General features: G+C 41.6%; 1 long non-coding RNA gene across 1 annotated transcript in view; it reads right to left on the bottom strand.

The window, feature by feature from the left end:
- The window catches only part of LOC144340345 (uncharacterized), a 50,484-nt gene that overhangs the window by 1,273 nt on the left and 26,217 nt on the right, over positions 1-22,994 (bottom strand). The gene's annotated exons all lie outside the window — the stretch shown is intronic.

The raw sequence follows: 22,994 nt of genomic DNA on the forward strand, positions 1-22,994 counted from the left end.
ATGGAAAACTTTCTAAAACAGAATATGCATCTTACTTCCTTCCTAAACAGAGTTTACCCACATTGATTAATCTTTTCTTGGTGATTCAAATGTATCCATGTGAACATCATCATGTGTTTGTCTTATTTGTAATGATGCAAAGATTTCCTAAGGGTCTATTGAAATAATTGGGGTTTTCTTCCCTATACTAACTGGCCCTGCACCTGTTTTCTTCCTTAGGTATTTTTAAAATGATTTCTCCTCCTTCATTTTTCTGTTTGTGCCTGTTTATGTCAGCTTCTCCTCATGCCTTTTCTAATTTGTCATATACATTTTGAGTGGAAGAAACTTCTTAGTGTAATTTGAAAAGTATGAATAAACAGGCTTAGAGAAAGAGCCTGATTCTACAAAAGGGCATGACTTTATGTTTGGGGATTTTGTGACAGCAGTTTTGCTTATAATCTGGTTCTTCCCAATATTCCGTATGAATAGGGCTGCTAGATGACTGAGTGTAGGATGGAGGAGAAGTTTGTGTTATTCCTGTAAATGTGTTTAGATACTAGTTCATAGAATCACAGAGCTGCAAGAAACCTTCCAGAGATGTTTAAATTCCATTCCCTCAATTTACGCATGAGACCCACAATATTTGTTTGACTTGCACAAAGTGAAAGAGTTAATAGCAGAAGCAGGATTAAAGCACAGGCCTCTGCCTCACAGGGCAGTGTTCTCCCACCAGGTCCTTCTGAGCACAATTTGTCCTGTGATCTGTAAATCCCGAGTGAGGCAAGGAAGCCCAAGAAGTACATTCCTATGAGAGGTCATGAAGCACAGGAGAAAGTTCTGCTCAGCTGTGCCACTTACCAGCCACATGATATTGGGCAAGCTGCTTGGGCTCTCTCAGCCTAATTTGTTCAGGATAGTGAGTTCCAATATTCAGATTGTTATGAAAAATAAATAATACATGCCAATTATGAAGCATGGTGTCTGACACTCAATTATTATTCATTTGATGATTGTCATTTTTCTGTTGTGCCTTCTATTAGCCTTAGTCCCTTAGAGCAGATAAAGTGTGAGGCTCCTTGGAATAAAGACTATACCAGCCTCTCCTTCTCCCCATAACCTTAACTACTTGATAGGAATAGTCCACTCCCTAAACCCTTCCTTCTGTGGGTGGCATTGCAAAGATTGCCTGGTGAAGAGTTCCACTAAGATATGCATAACTCGCAGAGGTGGAAGAGGAGCTGTTGGGAGAGCTCAGCCCAAACAGAATCCAGGTTAGCTGATTCGTGTTTTGTTCTTGTTGTTGTTGTTGTTATTTGAGACGGAGTCTCGCTCTGTCACCCAGGCTGGAGTGCAGTGGTGCAATCTCGGCTCACTGCAACCTCTGCCTCCCAGGTTCAAGCGATTCTCCTGCCTCAGTCTCCCGAGTAGGTGGGACTACAGGCATTTGCCACCACGCCTGGCTAATTTTTGTATTTTTAGTAGAGACAGGGTTTTACCATGTTGGCCAGGGCTGGCCTCGAACTCCTGACCTCAAGTGATCCACCCATCTCAGCCTCCCAAAGTGCTGAGATTACAGGCACGAGCACTGTGTCTGGCCTGATTCATGTTTTGGGGCCCTACTGCTGGATTAGGTCTTGCCCTGGGATGGAGAAGAATGGTGGATCGCCAGACAGCGAATGTTGAAGAAGGGACACAATGAGATGCCAGCAAAGAGATGTGAATGCCTCCCTTCCTGCACTCCTCCTCCCACCGTCAGTGCTCTGAAGACTGTGAGGCCTCCAATACTTGTTTTGGAGAGATTTTAGTCAGTGCTCAGAGGAAAGGGGTGGGGGAGAAGAAGGCCAGTAAATCAATAACAGATCTTTCTTTCCATCAGCTGGTTTAAAGTATTGAGCCAATGTCAACCAATCTAGAATTTCTAAGTTGTAAATTTAAAAATTGAATAGTAAGATTTTTATCTGAGCTGCTTCGTGAAAGCCACTATTCAGAGTCTGGTTTATCACACTCCTCACGTAGTCTGAGCTAAGGTCTGGGGTCATGCCAGTCTAGGGAATTCAGTGAGAACGTTTTCATTTCTACCTGGCTCAGGCTGTGGGGCTTGGATATGGCACTCCTACTGGATCTTTGTGATTCTCCTCCAACTTGTTTCCCTCAACAGATTTCCTGCACTGTGAACTAATCATGCAGAAATATTCAGAGCAATGAAGGACACTGCAGGGCGCTGAACAACCTCATTGTCCAGGATTAAAGAGTCAGTCGGCATATCACATATTCAGCACTATACTAGACACTGTGGGAAATAACAATGATGTCAGCAACAACAATAATAGTAATGACAATTAATGTTTATTGAGCACCTACTGTATGCCAGGGACTCGACTAGATACTTTTCCTAAATTATTTCTGAGTCTTCGAAAAATTGGATAAAGTGATTTTCATTCCCTCTGTTTTATACACAAAGAAATGAAGACTTAAACAAGTTAGATAAGTTGCCCAAAGTTCTAAAAGTAGAGAGAATAAGGAACTATATATGATAATTTCCTTGTCCTTGAAGAGTTTTAGAAAACACCATCTGTCATCTGATATCCAAGAATATTCTCTTGCTTCTAGTCTCACATCAACATTCATCCAGTCAATACGTTTTTATATAGTGCTTAGTATGTGTATCTGCAAATACCACCTTGACAACAGAGAGAAAATACACAGAATAATTATTTACTCAACTCTGGGGAATGTAATGAAAGGTCAGAGACCAAAGTCAGTGTGGGCTGGAGAAGTAGGGGAAGGTTTTATGGAGGAGTGGGACTTGGATTGGGTCTTGAAGGATAAAAAAATTATTCAAAGAGCATTCCTGGCCAGGGGAACAGGACAGGCAACAGCACTGGGGCATGCATAAGCATGACCAGGGGAAGTACACTGGGAGGACACAGAAATGGCATAAGTGGAAGAATTAAGCTATTCGGATGCCCTGGGAGACTGGACAAGAGGATGGCATTCATCTAGGAATCTATTTGGGCTATTGCAAATGATAATCCAACGCTTCAAGTTTCTTATTATCCGAAGATATGGAGTACATTTAAAAGTAAATGATGAATGAAAACAAACAATATTATTTTGCAATAACATTTAAATTGCTAACTCTTCTATAAGAGAAGCAGTCTACCAAGTTAAGGAGTGGTTAGGAAGATTAGGAAAGTGTTTCTGTCCCTCACTGAGAATTACACTTTTTGTTTTTTTGAGACGGAGTCTCACTCTGTCGCCCAGCCTGGAGTGCAGTGGCGCGATCTCGGCTCACTGCAAGCTCCGCCTCCCGGGTTCACGCCATTCTCCTGCCTCCACCTCCCGAGTAGCTGGAACTACAGGCACCCGCCACCTTGCCCGGCTAGTTTTGTTTTTGTTTTTTTTTTTTGTATTTTTAGTAGAGATGGGGTTTGACCATGTTAGCCGGGATGGTCTTAATCTCCTGACCCCGTGATCCGCCCGCCTCAGCCTCCCAAAGTGCTGGGATTACAGGCGTGAGCCACCGCACCCAGCTGAGAATTAAACTTTGTCCTCCAAAGATTCGTGTGTGTGTGTGTGTGTGTGTGTGTGTGTGTGTGTGTATTTGTTCTGACAATACCCCAGAAAACTAGAAAAATAAGAAAGTGTAACTTCTCACCCTTATGTAAAAGGCTCAATGGGGACCACATTTATTGCGCCCATACCCCTCATAGATTAGTCTAAAGGTCTTGGAAGGTCAAAGACTACCATGGCTGCTATCCTACTTTCCCCCAGTAACCTCCCAAGAGGGCAGATGATACCACATTGAATAAATCCAATTTAGGGGAAAACTCCTGTCGGGAAAAGGGTGGATCCTATGGTAAGAGAAGTTTCTATAGGTGGAGTGGCTTTCTCAAAAATGTAGAAATTTACACAACAGAATTAAAAAGAAGAAAGTACTCTTGAAAAGAGGCAGTGACTTAAGGACAAAGACAGAGGAGCAAGATTGCAAACTGGGAACACCTTCAAGGGAACCCTTCTAGGATGATTTAACTTCTTAGGTATCCGTGCTCTCAGAAAATTAGATACAGGTTAAAATTGTTTTCTTTTGTGGCAGAGACTGTTAGCTGTCCACCTTGTGCTTCCCTTCCATTATACAAATTTCCCTCTGGCAAGTGACTGCTCAACCAGGTGTCTCATTTCCAAGCTCCCCTACATCTAAGTGGGGCCATGTGGAGTGTCATATGGAGTCTTCTAGGGCCCCGACTGCCCTGGGCATGAAAAGGTCTTTTTCCTTCAAATCCTCCCTTGCTTCTTCACAGGAGATCAATTCAAAATAATATTTCAAACAGCAGGATAATAATAACTTATACCAAAATTAATAACTTATAACTTGCTCACCTGTATGATCTCATATGATACCGCACACCCTATAATGTGGCCATGGTATCACCTACCATTGTCCCCATTTTAGAAAGGAGGAAACTGAGATTCACGTCTTATCAAAATCTGATAAGTGGTAGAGCCGTAAGAAGCTAACGTGCCTCTGGATAGATGCTCCCTAAAAGAGAGTTGGTGGGTCTTTCCCAGGGAAATTGCTGTGCTCCGCTCCATGTCACTGCCACTGTCACAGATACCCAGCTTCATCGCCTTCCGTCCAGTTGCTCCTGTTAGACATTTCTATTTTCACACCCAAAGAGGCAAAAGACCAAGAAGGAGTCCTTGATTCCAGTGATTTAATGTTGAACCTCAAAATGATCATCGAAAATGTAGAAAACAGTCTATGGCCATACAACCCTGAACATGCCCGATCTCGTCTGATCTCGGAAGCTAAGCAGGGTTGGGCCTGGTTAGTACTTGGATGGGAAAATGTAGAAAACAGTTCAGACTAAAGTCAAAATGTTGTGGCAGTGAGCTAAATCTCTTAACATAGGAATCTTTGCTCATGTTAGTCGACCAGCTCTAAAATGTAGAGGCACAGAGTTCCGTTGCCTCTAACATTACATTTGTTCAATCAGTTGATAGATGGGTTTAAAGCAGTGTCTCTTGATCTTTTTATTTTTAGACTCCTCTAAGAAGTCTTTTTAGATATTTTCCCCCAATCTCCCCATGAAAATTTAATGACATAGATATACTATATATTTATTTATGTACTATGGCCCCTTGAAGGGTCACAAACCATTTTCACATCCCCACCCCCTGAATTAATTTGCATCCCTTAGGGGCATTGTCAACTCCTCTCCTGCATGGTGTACAGCATTTGCTTTGAGTGAGGGATATAAAGTGAGGAAATTGACCAGCCCCTTGCCCTCAAGAGCATACACTCCAGCATGAAGTGGGCTTTGTCTTACATCATCAACAACCATAGGAAAGGAGAGAAACCAGAGGCCCTGGGTTAATTTCTGTGTAAACCACCAAAGGTGATTTTAAAACCCTTCTCAATCCAGGAGTTTAGTAGCATTAGATTGGGTTTCAGTTCTGAGCCATCATCAGTGGAGGCTCTACATATAGAAAAATTGGCAAAGACCTGCGGTCTGTGTGGAAATATGGTTGGGAGGCATTCACCACACATTTAGGGGCATGAAGAATAATTTTTGCTATTAAAAAACTGTTTATAATGAAACACAAGACAGAATGGAACAAATTCCTCCAAAAAATGAAAAATGGTTTTTTTTCAATCACTTCTATTGAAAAACCATTCAGCCGGATTTAAATAGCCAATCCTACTCAAGATAATGTTTCAGTTTCTTTAACAAGGGAAAGAATTTGAAGCTGAAAAGCCAACTGCTACTTCATTACTTTAATGAAAATCCCCTCGAATGCTATGATCTACTCAATCCTAGGCTCATAGGTTGAGTCACAAAGAAGTAACACATTCTGAGAAAGGGACTGAGTGGGGAGTAATTCCATTCCACGTTAGCACTTTAGAGCAGTGCTACTTCAGTGCTTCTGGTGGGCGTGAGGGAGAAAATTAAACATGAGCCACGCTCCTTCATTCAGCAAGTATTTATTAAGTGCTACTATGTGCAGGCATCATGTGAGGTGTTTAACAACAACAAAAAGAAGCCCGTTAGGGAAAGATTTAGGACTTCTCTAGCATCCAGAGCAAGCCTAGCCTAGTACTTTACACTTGGGAGATTCTAAATATATTATTGGAAGATTCTTACATGAAAGCAGGAGCCTTGAGTCCTAGATGTACCTCTGGGTTTAGCTGTGTGGCCCTTTGTCAGTTACCTAATGTCTCTTGGACATGATCTAGTCATCTGAAAAATTAGGGCACTATTCTAGATACAGGTTCTCAACTATGGCTGTCACCCAGGGTACTTCAAGGAAATACTGATGCTTGGGGCCCTCCCATCTAAGACCTACTGACTCAGACTGTTTGGAGGTGGGGCTGGAGGGTAGGTATTTTTTAAAAGCTCTCCCAGCTGTACCTCGTTTGATAAAACTAAAGATAAAACCCTAGATAGAGGCACATCTGAAAACAAGATGGCAGCTCTGACTTCCTGACCACTCGGGCAATTCTCAAAGTAAGAGAAACAGGGCAAGATTTGCCTCCAGTACTTCCCGTTTTAGCATATTTATGCTTTTCTTCCTCCTTTCCCCCATTACCATCTGTTTCCTGATTCCCTTTCTCTCCTGACCCATTTGCTATGGCTTAGCACTTAATATACTTTTCTTCCTCTTTTGGCAACACGTATGGTAGCATTCATTTGCCGTTAAAAAAGAATTCATCTCCAGAGTTCCACCTCTCAGGAAAGAAGACATATAACAGTAAAATGAAAGGCTTGATAACACTGAGAACATCATCACAAGCTTCAGGCAAAATAGGTTGGGACACTTAGAAATGTCAGGAGCCGTGCTGAAATCAAACCATGTAGAATACTACCTTCTCTGGCTATGTGTAAGCATCATATGCACTTGACCCCTAGTGGAAAATTAGACAAAAATTCTCCGAGATTTAACCTAAAATGCTTAAAAAAAAATGTGGAATGGATTGAGAAGTCTTCTGGTCAAAAACTGCCACCCAATGTTCAGACATCCAGGCCCATCAGATAATTTTACTTGATATTTTCCAATTTGTGGATATGCTTCTTTTAAAAAATAGAAATTCCATTAAATTAAAATACCAGTTAAATTATTTCCATACATTGAAAACCCCATGTGCCTCTATAAAGTCCAGTTGTTTTAATTACCTGAAGACACAGCTGCAGATTTCTAACTTATATACACAAGAACTTATATTCTTGAACATAGAAGGTATTCAACTAATGTTCCCTTCCCTTTCTTAAGAAAGAAGTATAGTTTACATTGTTAAAGTAAACACAGGACTTTTTCTTCGATGACTCTCTTTCAGCCCCCACAAACCAAAAACCCTTCAAGGGGAGAGAAGGATTCCTACTCAACTTTAGTTTTCTATCACTAAGCAGAGTGTTTGTCACTGCAGTGAATGGAAGAATTAATGAATGAATGCCTCCCTCAAGGAAGACTTCATAATTTTTTTGTTGTATAAACCAGCCTTCCTTCTTATTCCCAAACATATGTTTTTTCCCACCACAAGAAGACTTGTACTGCTTCAAGATTAAGTAACACTATGGTCATACCTAAATGCCAACCACACTATCTGCACTGTGCCATCCTCCCTGCCCTTCTCAGGTACCCATGAAGCTGTCACCCATGGTGATGGTGTGGCAGCCTATGATATCAACATAAAGAGCTTTCTACTTTGGGCATCCTATCTGGCCACATGAAAGTTCCCTGTAGTCTCAGCTGAGATAAGGTTAGTAATTCACTTAGATCTCATTCACTAAGTTGTTTTTGACTTTTATTCTGAAATAATTATATATTCACAGGAAGTTATAGAAATATACAGAGAGGTCCCACACATTCTTCACCAAATTTCCTCCAATTCACCAAACTAGTGTCCAGTTGGCAGAATAACTTTTGCTTAGTATATTTATGTGAAGGAATGGGAAACAGGATGAACAACCATCCTGGTTTTCCCAGAACTGAGGAGGCTCCCAGAATATGGGACTTTCAGTGTTAAAACTGAGACGGTTCCAGGCAAACTGGAAAGAGAAGGTCATACAAGCACCATGGAAACATCCATATAAACTTGCTTAGCAAGCCATATTCACTAGGGATAGAGCTCCATTGCTCTTTTTGGGCCTCCTCTAAAACTTGCTCCCAGTGGTCTCACTGTACTTCTATCTATTTAATGTCTCCTTCTGTTTGCAGGCCCTGTCCCCTCAATACCTGGATCTATCTTCCCCCCAGAGCCCTGTTTTAGAATTATGCTCTCGTGCTTTCCTGAGCCTGTCTTTGGCTACCAAAATTTGCATTCGTCCCAGTGCAGTGAAAATAGCCCTGGACCGGGCAGAAGTGGCAAAGGTTCTCATCTCTCTCCTACCACCAGTTGACTGAGTGACTTTGTGCAAACCATCTTTTAGCTCTGGACTTTTTACTCAGAAAATAAGGATACTAGTCTAAAACAAGCTTTCTTACCGTCGGCACTACTGACATTTGTGACCCAATAATTATTTGTTGTGGGAAATGTCGTGTGTGTTGTTTGTACAATGTGTTAAGTACAATGTGTTAGCAGCATCCTTGATTTCTGCCCACTAGATGCCAGGATCATCCGTAAGTTGTGACAACCAAACATGTCCCCAGACATTACCGAATATCACCTGTGGGGTGAAATACCCCTGTTTGAGGACTGGTCTACAATATTTTTTGTCACTTCCAGTTCTAAAAACATTTGATTAAATCAATCCCAAGTAGATTACGCATGATTAATAGTTTCCCCTCAGCTTCCCAAGAATATTTGAAGAAGAATCTAGAAGAATCTTCAGCAAAATATTAAAAGCAGCCCTTTCTATGGTGGGGTCACAGAGGTTTAAATGTTCTTTCATTCCTCCTCCTCCTACTCTTCTTCATTTTTTGGTTTAATATCTACATGATTAATCCATTACTTGGTTTCTGTTTTTTTAATGGATGTTTAAAATTCAAATGAAATCAGTTTGCGCTATTCAAACACAGCACTAGGAAGCATGAGTTTAAACAGAAGAGATTACAGTGAAAACAGGGCCCTACAAAGTCACATCATTTTGAGCTATTTAGACCTTTTCATATCGTTGTATTTATTATATACTATGAAATTCTTACGATGTATTTACCCAAATCAGATTGTTTCAGCAAACAAACGAGTTTTGAAAATACCTTTCCTACTAAAAGCAACCCATTTCAGGGCACCTCAGCTGGAATTAACCAAACCTCATCACCTCTCACCTCCCAGAAACAATCACCCTAAGGAGGTATCAGACTCTGGCACTCAGCCTGTCTGGCTAAGAGAGAGTCTTAGGGGATGAATTCTTGGAAAAACCTAAAAGCACTTTCAAAAGCTTGAGAATTATTCACTGCATACAACATGCTAAATATTTGATTGAACCATATGAAATTGTCAATAGTTGACTGTTTCTAACCTACAAAAATTTAGATTTCATATGATTTCCCCTAGTAACATTCAGTAATGGTCAAATAGGTTAAGAAACCCAACCATCCATTGCAGTTATTCTGCCAGGTGCTTTGACATAGGAAGTTGGTGGAAAGGTAGAGAGAAGCATATGGAGCCAAGTCTTGCAGGTCTCATGGTCTGACTTGACCCATGATGTCGCCAAGAGGAAAAGGCTAAAAATAGTGGCTCTGCCCTGTACAATGTGCAAGCTCTTGAGGGAAGGGACCAGGTGCTATCATTCAGGTCTGTGTGTCTCACTCTGTGCTTCTCACACTGCTTTATGCACAGCAAGGACCTGAGTGTTACTGTTTAATGGTTATGGGAGTAGGAACATCTAAAGCACATTGCATAATAAAATGATTTATTCTGACCTTCATTCATAGATTTCTTCTTCAAAACTGTATCTATTACCTTGAATTTGCAAGGAAGAATGCTACACAATGTGGTTGGTTCAATAATTTTCGTCCCAGCTCTCACGCAATTTCTAGACTACACAAATTGGACCTGAAGAAGTGGTTTCAACACTAGAATCCAAGCAAGACATGGTTCCATGTGAATGGCTTTATCATTGAAATAAGTGAACTGGGGAAACGCCTTTGAAGTTATGTTCATGACCCCAATTCCTCTGACAAACTACAAGGCACTGTTAAAGTGAAGAAAAATGTCTCATTGGAAGGGAAAATTATGTTCACTTCATTAATGATTAAATCTTATGCTTAGCAACTTCTTTTTGTACTCTCAAAAACCAAGAATTTGGTCCTATTGTCAAAGCTACACATTAGCAGCAAAATCTCCACAAATACTTCAATCTGCTGAAGTCAAAATTGAAGCCATGAGGGAGGCAAATTCTAAATTTTTTGGATTATTTTTGGGGTACATTTTCCCTTTTATAGCATTTATGACTTATGAACAAAATTGACTTGAATCAGGCCTTCCTGCTGGTGGAAAGCCAATTAGAGTCATTCCAAATGACCAAAGCTATTAGCTTTGACTTGAGCTCAAAAGAATAAATAAGTCATTTTTCAAGGGTGTCTTAGGCCATTCTGGCTGCTATATAACAAAACCATAAACTGGGTAGCTTACAAACAACAGAAATTGATTTTTCATGGTCCTGGAGGCTGGGAAGTTCAAGATCAAGGTACTAGCAGATTTGGGGTCTGAGGTCCAACTATCGGGTTCATCAATGGCACCTTCTCCATGTGTTCTCACATGGTGGAAGGGGCAAGCAAGCTCTCTGGGGTCTCTTTTATAAGGGCACTAATCTCATTCACGAGGGCTCCATCATTATGACCTAGTCACCTTTCAAAGGCCCCATATCCTATTACCACCACCCTGGGGATTAGAATTTCAACGTGCGAATTTTGGGAGATACAAACATTCAGACTACAGCAAAGGGGAGGCTGGTCTTCCATTTTCTGTAAGAATTTCACCAAAATGCTCAAAGTCTGAAAATCTAACATGTTTTGATTATTTTCTTGTTTTGCCCTGATATTTGCATTGTTAATTGCTTCTTCTTCAAACATGGTTGACTGGCTTTAAGTGACTGCCAGAATTTGAGCAGGACCATTCATGAGAGGCACAACCACACACCAGCATGTGGTCCTGCTTCCTGGAACCTCCTGACTCTCATAGTTAGCATGATGGAAAAACCTCTAGCTGGAGCTCGGTTCCATCCTCTCTTCCTAAGAGAGCATGGCCTACCTAGCTTACTTTTAAAAATTCCTCTTTAGGTAGCCAAGATCTCCAGAGAAAAAGAAGACTACTGGGGGCAGTAGGAGGGTCAGGACAGAGCAAAGGTCAACAGAGCTCACAGCCCACCTTTCTGCCTCCTATGTCACCTAGGGCCAGTCACTCTCCTCCTGACCTCATCTACCAATCATAGAAACTACATTAGATAGCCTGAAGTTGTTTTAAATTTTAATTATCTGTAATTCAATGGCCAGTTATGAAAAAAGTATGCCTCTTTTTTTTTTCTGCTCTCCCTTCTTCCCTTCTCTCTCTCCCTCCCTCTTCTCTATACCTCTCTGTCTTCCCCTTTCTCCTCCCCACCTCCTCCCCCCCTCACTGTCTCTCCTCTTCTTTTTCTCTCCCCTTCTCTCTCTCCTGCTCCCTTCTCTCTTTCTCCCCCACCTTTCTCTCCTCTATCTCTCTCTCTCCCCCTCCCTTTCTCTCTCCTCCCCCTCTCTCTTCCCCTCTTCTCTCTCTCTCTTTCTCTCTCTCTCTCTCTCTCTCTCTCTCTCTCTCTCCCTCCCTCTCTCTCTCCTGGCAAATGTTTCCCAGCAGCCAAATAGAAGTCATTACCAGAAGCACCGCAGCTAAACAGAGGGAAATGTTTAGGTAAGCATTATAATGGGCATGGAAATAAAGAGACCACAATTCAAAGTGTAAGTCATCATAGATGAGAATGCACATGTTTGGGGCTAGTTTTATGAGAAATGAACGGGATGATGCTGCGCTGGCGAATCCCTGGGCTTGTGTTTTCTTAATGCCCGGAGTGATTTATTTTCTGGTAAACAGTTTTGCTCAAGTAGGGCATCCAATTACTACAAACCTTGTTTGGTATAAAAACTAACTGCATAGAAAAATATTGCCTTAGCAAGGTTTAACTGGTTGTTAATCCAAACATGTGGCAGAGCCCGAATTCCAGGGCTCAAAATATCCTCCCGATTCTCAGCAGCATCCGAACGTCCAGAGATCATAATCATCACTCTCAATGAGGCGTGACTCAAAGGTAGCATATGGAAAGAGGACATTTCCAGAAAAACCATGGTATGGAAACCAAGCCTGCTGGGAGAGGCAAGACCTCGCTTAGGTAAAAGTTCTGCTCTGCTCCTTTGAAGTGTGAGGTTGGGTTGCTTGGGGAGAATGTTAAGAAAGATGAAAAAAACTTTTAAAATCCTCCTTTCCACACAAATCTCTTCACATACAGCTCTGTTCCCTGGGATGTTTCATCACCTTAAGAAATATATTTAAAACAGATATAGTAAGAGTATCCTTTTATAAGTAAAGCAAAGTACTAGACTTTTATTTTTCACACACAAAAAAATTTTAATTGCCTCCTTCAAATTCTCAGGGTTTACCTCTAGCATCCATAAGACCTAATTGTCATACTTAAGATATTTTGCTTTCAAGCAAAAAAAAAGCTTGAAAGAACTTAAGAGAGAAAGAAAAAGAAAAGAAAAGGAAAGAAAGAGGGGGAGAGAGAGAGGAAGAAATCTGCTCATCAAGAAAATTTAGCTTTGTGTCAAAAATATGTCTCAAAATGAGAAAGGCAGGATATAAGTTTAATATCCAAATCTTCCCGTTTCCCACCTCTTTTTCCATGGGGTTTCCTGCTGTGCTAATAGTTTTCAGTTGTCTCTAGGAGGTGTCCGGTGACCATGTATTCTGAGTACTGCAAATGCATACTTTGCCTGCATGTCCTGGAGGATTTGTTTAAAATACTTTTCCTATTTCAAGGTGGCAGTTGGCAGTCAGAAAGATCCTAAACGACTTTGGAGCCATTTGAGTCGAAAGGAACGTGAAGTGTCAGCTTACCCCAGCACACAGCCGCAGCGGCCCTGCCACAGGGCAGCAGGCTCCTGGCTCTGCACATTGGATTCCCTGCCACAGGCAATACACTCAACTCAAAGAATCATGGCGCACCAGGAGACTTGGCCTACGGAATCATTGGCCCCGCCATCCCTCTGCTGGCTAGCAGGCAGATAACAAAACCATCCCGCCACATTGATTCATGCAGATCACATTAATTTAAGAATTCCAAAGATGGGGATTTCATAATCCTTCTTGGTTGTTCATTCCAGTCTCGCAACCCTATCAAACAAGACCTTCTTCATCTCTCACCCTAATCTCCCCTGATGCAATTCTAGCCTCTCAGTTTTTTTCTGTCTTCACTAGAAATGAAAAACAGATGGACACCATCTTCTGCATAATAACCCGCCATAAACTGGGAGACCATTATTAAATCAACCGGGTCCTTGTCTTCTCCAGGTTAAACGACGCCAATGCCTTCAGCTTTCCCTCATAGTTGCTGGTTTCTAACTCATTATTTTCATGACTCTGTGTCACTCAAATTGTAGAGGCATGAACTCAAAATTTTATGAGGATTTGACTAATACTAAATGCGTGTGTGTGTGAGTTTGTGTATGCTCGTGTAGGAGGGACGTTTAGCTCACAGTTCCAACAAGTTAATTTTTTTTTAACTTTTTTCTTTGTGAAGGATATCAAAAAGAGTTTATATAACATACAAGCACAGTAAAAAAAATAAAAAAATTAAAAAAAATAAAATGACAGCACATGCACCCACCATAACTTATTTTTTCTATTTAAACTGACCTTGTGTTGATTTTGCTTTATTTGAGAGGAGGTGGAAGGTGATTACATTTTAAATCACATTTACATTTGGATTTCACTGATTAGATTTTAAACCAATGATACTTTTTAAACTCTTACACACATGTTTGTTATAGCCTCCTTCAAATCTGACAAAATTTAGCCGAGGCATCAAAATTTTATAAGACAGCCCATTCTATAAAGTCCTAAACTACATCAAAAAGTCTTTAAAAGGGGGAATGTTTCCAAGGAGCCAAGTTTTACTAAGAGTCTTGTTCTCTATTATTAAAATATTCATGTCTGAGCTAAAACAATGTTTTCATCAGGAAATGTCAGGAAACAGGCCATTTAATCATGTTTCTCTCAGATGATATTTGATGGTATCGTTCCCATCATTCAGACAAACTGCCAAGAAGCAGATGTGCCTGGGATCCAGGCGAGCTAGAGATTCAAACCTCCCTGGAGTTATTGTCATGAATTTTCTACTTCTTATCAGTCCAAAAGACACCACTTCATGAAAATATCTGAAATTAGTAGCACTAACCAATCACCTTCATTTTGTAGGTTTTAGGGAAAAATACGTTAATGAGATGCCATTATATCATTGGTCCATAACTTACCATTTATAGTCCATCTGAATTTCTGCTTGAGTCAAAAGCCAAAGAGCTTCCTGGAGATAAAGCCACAACTTTCAGTTCAAAGATTTGCAAGTGCTTGTTCTCAAGATTCTGATATTCCTACGTCTCTCATCACAGAGGGCCTATCCCATGCCTAATTGCAGAAAAGGCCTCAGTTTACCTTCTTGGCTCTACTTCTTCCAGAGCTCTTGGTTGCCAACTTCCCATGTTGGAGAAAAGAATCGGAAGTAAAAGCTATGCTGCAACCCTCCCTGTGTCTATTTATTTTTTCTCTAGCAGAATGAGGTTATTTCTTGCTTGTTTTTGTTTTGTTTTGATTTTGTTTTTCCATTTAACCTCCCCTGCTTGCTGATTCACTCTTGTGGCTGAGACTGCACCTAATTTGCTTTGTGTTTACAGGTGCTTCTCTCGGGACTTGATCAAGGCCTGTGACTTGGTAACAAACTTATTTTTGTTTCTTTCAAGATTCCAGACCCAAACATTGAAACCGTTTTTGAACACAGACCTCAGCTGGCTTCATCACACATTCCCAGGAAGCTGTGCCCTGTTTGCTTCCTGAATCCAGTCCCTTTATCCAATACCCACCCTTTCCCTTGGCTTCTGGGGAAATATTTTAAAAACCATCTCCATGCTTCCTGAGAATATATAAAGACTATTTGTTTCCATTTTTTTTCCTAGCTAATGCCTACATTTTATTCTTATTCCCATTGCTAACATTGAGAAAAACACTCAGGATTTTCTTTTTTCCCTCCTTGGTAACAACTTCCCTGTGGACAGTTCCTGCAAGGGTTTCACTCCACCTGTCAGAACCGATGCCAGATGACTTCCCATCTTTATAGTGCTCCAGGGTTAGAAACAGGGCTGGACCCACCAGCAGACTCAGTACAAGATCCAATGTAGGGTTGAGTTGGGCTATCTATCCTGGAAAAGAAAACTTTGTCTACTAGGGCCATCTGCCTGACACCATCCTGGAGTTTCAGGCTGGCCTTTTAAGAGGGAAAGGGGTGAAAAAGAGAAAAAATAATATAACAAAACTGATCTCAGCACTACCCATGGAGTCATTAATGTGGTTTCTAGCAAACTGCTCATAAAATTCATACCAGCAACTAATTGCTACCATGTTCTTCCTCATATATTCCCATATTAAATTTGAAAGAAAGAAAGAAAAGCCCTTTCAAAGTCATATTAATCCATGCACAGCAGTGGAATGCATGATCTAAAGTGAGCCTTTCGTATCACCACAGTTATGTGGGCTAGCTGTCAAATGGTGGATTTCATGTCACTTACAATACAATGAACAATGCCTTTGTGAGCCGCTGGCTCTGCCTGGGCCCAGCTCCCTTTACCCCGGCAGCACTAACCAGCACAGAGTGCCATGTGAGTGCACACATGTGAATGTCAGTGTATCAGCCTCCAAGCCATCTCCAGGGAATTCAAGCACAATCTTGGCATATATCTTTCTGCCTCCATCCCATATACACATTGGCTCGCAAGTCTGCAGAGGAAGAGTTGTGGCCAGTGGCCAAACTCCAGCTGCTGCCTTACCCTCCATGAAGATATTTCACTACATAAAGCCATGCAATATGCTCATACCAGGCTTGCCTCAGGAAAGCTCTTGTAAGGACTTACGGAACCACAAACTCAACAAGTTTATCATACTTTTTGAAACTCTTTCTAGTAGAAGGCGTCTTTTGGAATTAATTATTCCAAGCATTCATCTAAACTGGGCTGCTCCTCAGCTGGTCTGAGCTTGTGTGAATACATTGGTTGCTTATGCTCAGCTTCTGTTTTGATTGGACAGGTCATTGATAGCATGCTGATTGGGTGTGGCACCCATTCCATTTGATCTTGGCATCCCTTCTGATTGTCCAAACCAGTGTCAAACCGATTGTTGCGTATTGTTAAAATGTATTAAATGCAATAAGTCTAGTCAAGAAACCAATATGTTCAAACAACATATCAGAACAGCTGCGTAACAACTAGTCAAAGATATACTGGGGTCTGCAATGAGCAGTTAATCTCAGAAGGTCCTGCTGCAGTATGAAAATTTGACTCTCTCCCGGGTATATCAGGGATGTCATTGCAGAATCACTACAGATTACTGTTTCTTTTCTCCATCCACCCTGAGGGTTAAGCAGGTAAGCTACAAAGAACTGATGTAGGTCTTTCTAGTGGAGAAAGATAGCATACAGCATCTTACTGGAGGTACTGTAACTCTTTCTCCTGCCTCAGCCTCATGCCCTGTAGGAACTGAACACCCTTCATTAACACCTCAGACCCACTGTAGCCCCGAGCCAGCCCAAGCCAGGCAGTAAATTAGAAATCCTATCTCAATCAATAGGCATGTTTGGAGTTAGTTTGGATCATCATACAAGCTGATGGCTCATAGGAATTAGGTGAGCATTATGTGTCCACCAAGTCACTAACCTTAGCCCCCTCTTTGCAATCATTGCTACTCCATATCCCATTATTTCCATGGGGGTGAATGCCCTGCTCTGAACCACAGCCCACTGACGCAGGTCTAAACCCTAACAGTGTTACTGATACCCTCTCCTCTAGAAATAGTTCAAGGCTTCTCTTCTCTAGGTGGCTTCTTCAATCCCCTCACTCTCTGCTTCCAAGAGGAAAAGCTCTGAAATCATAGAGTCTCAGGACAGACTTCAATCTCAGTTGTAGGCAGTGAAACTTTGGATGGGAGGAGATTAAATGGGCATGAACATGGCCAATTTCGCTTTCTCTGGGGTTCTTTTTGTGTGCATCCTCATGTCAGAGTGATATGTCAAAGTGTCCTGACTTTAGTCTAGGTCTTGGATTAGACGAGAAATATGGGGTCCTTACAGTTCATATATGACCCAGCCCACTGCCATAGCGAAGACTATGGGTAACTATGGCCAGAACCTGAGTTAGAAATAAAGCATCTTTCCCTTGCCCCTCTCCCTTAGGAACCTGTAGCAATGATAAGCAGCTGGTTGAGTATTAGAAATTCAAGAGTTTGAAAAACGCAACATTCTATCCCGGCCTATTAACATAGCCTAGGTTCAGGAGTCTATTCACCATATGCCTCCCTACTGGCTCGGGTTTTGCTGCTGACAGACAAAAGTGCCTAGACACACAGGCACCCACCGCCCAGACGAAGAATATGCCTCTGCCCAGATCCTTTTGCTGTGGAGTTTCAGCCACCATGTTGGTATCTTAGGATGTTTTCATCAACACACATTCAATCTCAGTTCGGCCACGTCACTATGACACTTAATCAGCCCTCCTCCTTGGAGGCCAGTCCTAGAGTTGGCTTTCTACATCCTGACATTCCCCTCTTTTCTACTGTCCTATCTTGGAGGCTTCAGATTGCCTTACAGCCATGATAATAGAAGTGCTGGGTGTATGGACAAAAGTGGAATTGGCTTGAAGTAATTTGAGACCTTTCTATTCATTTGAAACCAAAGAATTACAGAGGAGACAGATAATATAATGTCCCAAGTCTGTTGGAAATGTGTACCTTTTGACCAAGACAAATACAAATCTCAAGACATTCCCTTCCTTACCTCAAGGCAATAGTCTTCTGCTTTCAGTCTCCTCCCCAAATGACATTAGAACTACCCACATCAGAAGGTGAGAGAAAGAGGCACAGGGAGGGGTATATTAGCAGACGTCATGGGATAAACTTGGCAATATTTGGGTCTTCTTGTGAGTGCTTGATGTCTTGTAAAGCATCACTATAAGGCCTATCTGGCTCGATGTTTGGGTTCCATTCCTACCTACAGGTAAATCCGAGCCACAGTGATCCTACTTTTGACTAAGAGAATGACACAAAATATCCTAAGACATTAAGGGAATAACCCTACTAATAGATAAGGAAAGCAGAACAGCTGACATGTTGCTGGATGCAGAAAGGCAGGGGACTAAAATGCAGCCAAATCCTTGAGTAGCTTTGCTTCCACTCCCAGGATGTTTAGTGGGGAGTCCTAAGTATTCCTTCATTCAACAGAAGTGAAGCAACATCTCTACCTGCTTTAATAAAAATAATCACTCAGTTGAATAAACCCATATTTTTGCACAGGAAGCTCTCAGGGGAATATTTAAGAGATAGGTACAAAAGATGAACATTCAATCAAACATGAAGATACAAGTTTGGCTTAACAGTAAGGAGAGTGTCAAGGAGGGCAATATCCTCCCTGACAGGGTGACCCGCCATTCCAGTTTGCTTGGGACTGAGGGAACTCTTGGGGCATGGAACTTTCAGTGCTATAACTGGGAGAATCAAAAAAAAAAAAAAAACAAAGAACCGTTGGTCACCTTGGTCCACACTGAGTGGGGCTAGTGACAATGTAAGAGTTAAAGGAGGGTGTTTTTTGGAAGGATGGGACCAACAATCTGAGAGGGGTCTGGGACTGGTGCCGATGCTGTACATTTGGAGGATGACATCATGAAAGCAGAGTTCTCCAACTCCGGCTTTGCTTCTGTCCTGTCTGGAAAGAACAGTGATCTTCCGGCCAACAAGAGCAATATAAAAATTGGTGAAGGATCTCCCAAAGCTAAAGAGGGATATGGAGCCAGGATGAGCTGATCCAGCTGCCCAAAATGAAATCAAGAGTCCTGGCCCAGAAACTTAACCTAAGAGAAATAGCAATAGAAACTACCAAACCCTTGTAGACAATCTTCACAAATGGGGCCCTAAACTTGAGTATGCTCGATGTCTTCCTGGGAAATTTCTTGGGAATGCAGATTCCAGGGCCCCTCCTTCAGATAAGCTTATTTGATGGGTCCAAAGGAGGGGGTCTGAATTTTTAATAAATGCTCCAGGCGATTCTCTTAAAAGTGGACTTTTAATGGACCACTCTTGAGAAACACTTGAAGAATATTGGTGAAAAACCGATTGATAAACACCTATTTGTTGGTGGACAAACAAAAAAGACTAGAAATTTAAGAGAGAGAGGAAAAAATATATATATGTGTGTGTGTGTGTATTTATATATATATATGTATACTTGTGTGTGACATTTTAATTTTCAAATAAGAAATTTCTAAGGTGGATTTCTCAAAATACAGCCTACTGAGCTACTTGCCAGTTCCTATCAGATGCAAGGCATGGCCTCTCCCAGCTAGGACAATATGATTATTAGTGGCAAAGCCTGGTCTGCTGATGCCTAGTCTCTCTAAGAGATTTTTCCTCTGAACACACCTAAGCACTATTCTGAGCTATCTGTTTATTTGTTTGAAGTTGATGCCTTTACCCAAAAGAATGAGCCTGAAGATAAAAATCAAAGATGCCTTGGCAAACTGAAGCATAATATAGATATACATATCACTTGGGTGTATTTTTGGTCATCAGTGGGCTAGACAGCTGCAAGTATGCAAATCAGAGCCCTAGAAGCCACACTGTTAAAAAATGCCTCAGCTGGCACCTCCCCACCACCCAGGCAGCCCACATTCTAATAATGGCATTTCCTTCCTATCTGGTTGCTAATTCTCTGAGATGCAAACAAAGAAGAAATGAGAAAAAGAAGTGACCTGCCAACTAGCTCCACAGAAAAATTCCTCCCAGATTTAAGATTTTTATCTCTTGCTAACTTTGGTTTCTGAAATAATAACTAACATGTGCATAGCGCTTTATTCTTCAACAAGGTTCTTTCATGTATATTATTATCTCATTTTATCCTCCCATCAGTCCCATAAAGTAGATAAGACAAATGATTTAATGACACTGGGGCCCTACAGGCTGAGATGGAGGCAGAGCTCAGATGATCAGAACTGGGACTCGAACTCGGTGTCCTGATCACAAATCCGAAACCAGTCCTTTGAGCCAGACAATCATCTCTTTAAATCCTCTGTGGAAAAGAGGGCAGTACAAAGTACTTAATAAGCTAATTAGTCCATTAAATAAATGGCTCAGACAGTTGTGGCTGCTCTTCTGATCACCGTTATATTTGTGTTTGCTTTTCCTCAAAATTAACTTCATTATGTCTCTGAGTTGGTGGATGCCAACACGTATCCGCAGGGAATTACATTTCTGCGCTGGAAGGAAGCTCCCTCTTGGATGTCTTGCAAGATCCATCAGGGAACCTAATGGAAATTGAGCCTGTCATTAATGAGACAGGGCAATTTGGCGCAGAGAAAACAAACCCCTAAAATGACTGTGTCAGCAACCCCCTTGCACTCCCCGCTGAAACAGAGTAGGAACCAGTTCCCAGAGGGCAGGGGCCATGTAGTCAAACACTCTGCCATGGTGCCTAGCGCAGTGTCACAGGCAGAGTGGGTGTCCAGAAGCATTTGTGGTATGAATGACTCAGGATGACCACACGCTGTGTGAGACAGAGGTGGAGGGAACAAAGCTGAAGAGCAATAAATCAGGGTCTGAGGGTTCTCATCCCAGCTCCAGTCTGACATAAAGCAATTTTCTCTTCTTTCTCATAGGTAAAGCCTCTAGCGAAGATGTGGACAAACTAACCATCTTATTATTGGAAAATCTATACAAAATCCCCCAGAGGAGGTTAGGCACTTAAACCAAAGTGGCTTGACAAGAGAGGGGGAAGTAGCTCAAATACAAAACTGAGAACACTAACCAGGAGAAACATCAGTTTCATTAGCTTGCCTTTGTAAAATGATCCTCCTCGCTAACCTGAGGTTGACTGTATGCTTAAGGGTTAAATGTATTACCAGCTGGCAAATGACCTTCTTGAGAGAGAAAGGGGAAGCAAGAGAGGCCAATGCCTTAGAAGTAACTAGTTTAATAAAAATAATCTCTCCCTCACATTTCTGACACCACCGGGCAGTCACACCATCCTGCCTCAGGTCACCAGATGCAGCTCCGTGAAGTCAGAGGAAATTATAGAAATCCATCATGGCTGAGTTTTCTGACCTGGTTATTACTCGCTGCTTTTTATCTTCCAAACAGTCCCTAAATTTAATTGCCTTGTTGTAATGGATTAACCTCTGAGGTCCACAGTAGCATTTATATTGTGTTCAAAGGGAAGGTTGAGGTTTCTGAGCCAGTGTGGGGAGTGTGCTTTTATCAGACCAAAGCTGTCCTTGCTCAGTTCTGGGTAACTCCAGTAAACACTTGTCTGTGAAGGTCACATGAATGTCTAGGCAAAGAGAACACAAAGAGACTCTAATTTGATCTGAAGGAATCAATGCTCCCTCTCCAAGCTAATTTCAATATGGAGGAGAAGCAAGCGATGGCCACAGGGACTGTGACTCTGCAAATAAGTACTAAAAGCACCAGTTTTAGAAGAGGGACAGATGTGGATCTTTAGTCTTTCCAGTGTCATACATCTCTCTACTTCTTCTAGATCATTCTCATCAGAAAACAAGAAGCCCCTCCTGTCTCCCATCTACTAAAAGGACCTCTTGACCCATATTCCCATTTCTTTGCTATTCCTTAAAATAAGTTCTTTAAAAATATTAGCTATGCAGGCAATCTGTCACTTCCCTTCCATTCTACCTACACTTCTCTTGTCAGAGTCATCCACAACCTTCCATGAAGCCAGATTCCATAGACACATTTTTTTAATCCGTCTCCAGCACCTTTGTAGTAGCATTTGACACAAGACTGATTCCTTCTTCTTGTAACATGATTTACTCCTAGATTCAGTGTGAAACCCACCTTCTCCTTGTTTTGCTTTTTCCTTTCTGGCCATTCCTTTCCCAGTTCCACTTCTCTTACCCACCTATCAATCATGTCAGTATTCTCTCCTGGGCCCTCTTCTTGTTTCTCTCCCTCCTCCTTCCCTAGACATTCTCATCCGTTCCTATGGCTTTCAATGCCATCTGTATACTGATGACTCTAAAACATGCATCTCTAGTTTCTAACTTTGTGTTCGAACTTGAGACTAGCATATTCAGTTACTTGTCTGGCATCACTGATGTATCCCAGAGAGATCACAAACATATGCTCAAATCTATTTCTTCAAGTATTTATCATCCCAGTACATGGCATCACCATCCACCCAGCTGCTCAAGCCAGACCCAGCTGAGAGTCACCCTTGAGCCTACCCTTCTCTTACCACCAGTCTACTGCCAGTACTGTTGATTCTATCTCCTAAGTACATTTCAAAGAAATCTACTTTTCTGCATCTCTATTGACATCCTCTAGCTCAAGCTGCCAACTTCCCCTCTCAAACCCACAGCCAGTGACTCCCAATGCAGGCTCTGTCAACTCCACCTTACTTGCCTGTTTTCTGTTCCTCAAGTACACCAAGTTCATTCCCACCCCAGGAACTTTGCACTTGCAATTCTCTCTGCTCTGTCTTCTGATCTTCTCATGCCTGGTTCCTTCCTGTCACTCTGATAGTAGCTTAAGTATCACCTCTTTTGAGACCTTCCTTGCCTAACCAATCTAAAAAATTATGAGAGACTTAAATTCAAATTCTAGCTCCCTACTTTCTAGCAGTAAGGAAAAAATAAAGAGTGAGAATAGGAAGCAGGAGAGTGAACAATGTATAACACTAACTGATATGGTTTGGCTCTGTGTCCCCACCCAAATCTCATCTTGTAGCTCCCATAATTCCCAATGTTATGAAAGAGACCCAGTGGGAGATGATTGAATCATG

Source organism: Macaca mulatta, chromosome 4 (genome assembly GCF_049350105.2).
Source record: "Macaca mulatta isolate MMU2019108-1 chromosome 4, T2T-MMU8v2.0, whole genome shotgun sequence".
Classification (NCBI taxonomy): Eukaryota; Metazoa; Chordata; class Mammalia; order Primates; family Cercopithecidae; genus Macaca; species Macaca mulatta.